Genomic DNA, 3614 nt, shown 5'->3' with positions numbered 1-3614 from the left:
AATACTAAATTATATTTTGAAGAAATTTTGATAATACTAAATTATATTTTGTAGAAATTTTGATAATACTAAATTATATTTTGAAGAAATTTTGATAATACTAAATTATATTTTGAAGAAATTTTGATAATACTAAATTATATTTTGAAGAAATTTTGATAATACTAAATTATATTTTGAAGAAATTTTGATAATACTAAATTATATTTTGAAGAAATTTTGATAATACTAAATTATATTTTGAAGAAATTTTGATAATACTAAATTATATTTTGAAGAAATTTTGATAATACTAAATTATATTTTGTAGAAATTTTTATAATACTAAATTATATTTTGTAGAAATTTTGATAATACTAAATTATATTTTGAAGAAATTTTGATAATACTAAATTATATTTTGAAGAAATTTTGATAATACTAAATTATATTTTGAAGAAATTTTGATAATACTAAATTATATTTTGAAGAAATTTTTATAATACTAAATTATATTTTGAAGAAATTTTGATAATACTAAATTATATTTTGAAGAAATTTTGATAATACTAAATTATATTTTGTAGAAATTTTGATAATACTAAATTATATTTTGAAGAAATTTTGATAATACTAAATTATATTTTGAAGAAATTTTGATAATACTAAATTATATTTTGAAGAAATTTTGATAATACTAAATTATATTTTGAAGAAATTTTGATAATACTAAATTATATTTTGAAGAAATTTTGATAATACTAAATTATATTTTGAAGAAATTTTGATAATACTAAATTATATTTTGAAGAAATTTTGATAATACTAAATTATATTTTGAAGAAATTTTGATAATACTAAATTATATTTTGAAGAAATTTTGATAATACTAAATTATATTTTGAAGAAATTTTGATAATACTAAATTATATTTTGAAGAAATTTTGATAATACTAAATTATATTTTGAAGAAATTTTGATAATACTAAATTATATTTTGAAGAAATTTTGATAATACTAAATTATATTTTGAAGAAATTTTGATAATACTAAATTATATTTTGAAGAAATTTTGATAATACTAAATTATATTTTGTAGAAATTTTGATAATACTAAATTATATTTTGAAGAAATTTTGATAATACTAAATTATATTTTGAAGAAATTTTGATAATACTAAATTATATTTTGAAGAAATTTTGATAATACTAAATTATATTTTGTAGAAATTTTGATAATACTAAATTATATTTTGTAGAAATTTTGATAATACTAAATTATATTTTGAAGAAATTTTGATAATACTAAATTATATTTTGTAGAAATTTTGATAATACTAAATTATATTTTGAAGAAATTTTGATAATACTAAATTATATTTTGAAGAAATTTTGATAATACTAAATTATATTTTGAAGAAATTTTGATAATACTAAATTATATTTTGAAGAAATTTTGATAATACTAAATTATATTTTGAAGAAATTTTTATAATACTAAATTATATTTTGTAGAAATTTTGATAATACTAAATTATATTTTGAAGAAATTTTGATAATACTAAATTATATTTTGAAGAAATTTTGATAATACTAAATTATATTTTGAAGAAATTTTGATAATACTAAATTATATTTTGAAGAAATTTTGATAATACTAAATGATATTTTGAAGAAATTTTGATAATACTAAATTATATTTTGAAGAAATTTTGATAATACTAAATTATATTTTGTAGAAATTTTGATAATACTAAATTATATTTTGAAGAAATTTTGATAATACTAAATTATATTTTGAAGAAATTTTGATAATACTAAATTATATTTTGAAGAAATTTTGATAATACTAAATTATATTTTGAAGAAATTTTGATAATACTAAATTATATTTTGAAGAAATTTTGATAATACTAAATTATATTTTGAAGAAATTTTGATAATACTAAATTATATTTTGAAGAAATTTTGATAATACTAAATTATATTTTGAAGAAATTTTGATAATACTAAATTATATTTTGAAGAAATTTTGATAATACTAAATTATATTTTGAAGAAATTTTGATAATACTAAATTATATTTTGAAGAAATTTTGATAATACTAAATTATATTTTGTAGAAATTTTGATAATACTAAATTATATTTTGAAGAAATTTTGATAATACTAAATTATATTTTGAAGAAATTTTGATAATACTAAATTATATTTTGAAGAAATTTTGATAATACTAAATTATATTTTGAAGAAATTTTGATAATACTAAATCATATTTTGAAGAAATTTTGATAATACTAAATTATATTTTGAAGAAATTTTGATAATACTAAATTATATTTTGAAGAAATTTTGATAATACTAAATTATATTTTGAAGAAATTTTGATAATACTAAATTATATTTTGTAGAAATTTTGATAATACTAAATTATATTTTGAAGAAATTTTGATAATACTAAATTATATTTTGTAGAAATTTTGATAATACTAAATTATATTTTGAAGAAATTTTGATAATACTAAATTATATTTTGAAGAAATTTTGATAATACTAAATTATATTTTGAAGAAATTTTGATAATACTAAATTATATTTTGAAGAAATTTTGATAATACTAAATTATATTTTGAAGAAATTTTGATAATACTAAATTATATTTTGAAGAAATTTTGATAATACTAAATTATATTTTGAAGAAATTTTGATAATACTAAATTATATTTTGAAGAAATTTTTATAATACTAAATTATATTTTGAAGAAATTTTTATAATACTAAATTATATTTTGAAGAAATTTTGATAATACTAAATTATATTTTGAAGAAATTTTGATAATACTAAATTATATTTTGAAGAAATTTTGATAGTACTAAATTATATTTTGAAGAAATTTTGATAATACTAAATTATATTTTGAAGAAATTTTGATAATACTAAATTATATTTTGAAGAAATTTTGATAATACTAAATTATATTTTGAAGAAATTTTGATAATACTAAATTATATTTTGTAGAAATTTTGATAATACTAAATTATGTTTTGAAGAAATTTTGATAATACTAAATTATATTTTGAAGAAATTTTGATAATACTAAATTATATTTTGAAGAAATTTTGATAATACTAAATTATATTTTGAAGAAATTTTGATAATACTAAATTATATTTTGTAGAAATTTTGATAATACTAAATTATATTTTGAAGAAATTTTGATAATACTAAATTATATTTTGAAGAAATTTTGATAATACTAAATTATATTTTGAAGAAATTTTGATAATACTAAATTATATTTTGAAGAAATTTTGATAATACTAAATTATATTTTGAAGAAATTTTGATAATACTAAATTATATTTTGAAGAAATTTTGATAATACTAAATTATATTTTGAAGAAATTTTGATAATACTAAATTATATTTTGTAGAAATTTTTATAATACTAAATTATATTTTGTAGAAATTTTGATAATACTAAATTATATTTTGAAGAAATTTTGATAATACTAAATTATATTTTGAAGAAATTTTGATAATACTAAATTATATTTTGAAGAAATTTTGATAATACTAAATTATATTTTGAAGAAATTTTTATAATACTAAATTATATTTTGAAGAAATTTTG

The sequence above is a fragment of the Leiobunum rupestre genome, chromosome 5 (assembly GCF_980474605.1).
Source record: "Leiobunum rupestre chromosome 5, qqLeiRupe1.1.hap1, whole genome shotgun sequence".
Lineage (NCBI taxonomy): Eukaryota > Metazoa > Arthropoda > Arachnida > Opiliones > Sclerosomatidae > Leiobunum > Leiobunum rupestre.
Note: the sequence above shows the minus strand (reverse complement) of the source record.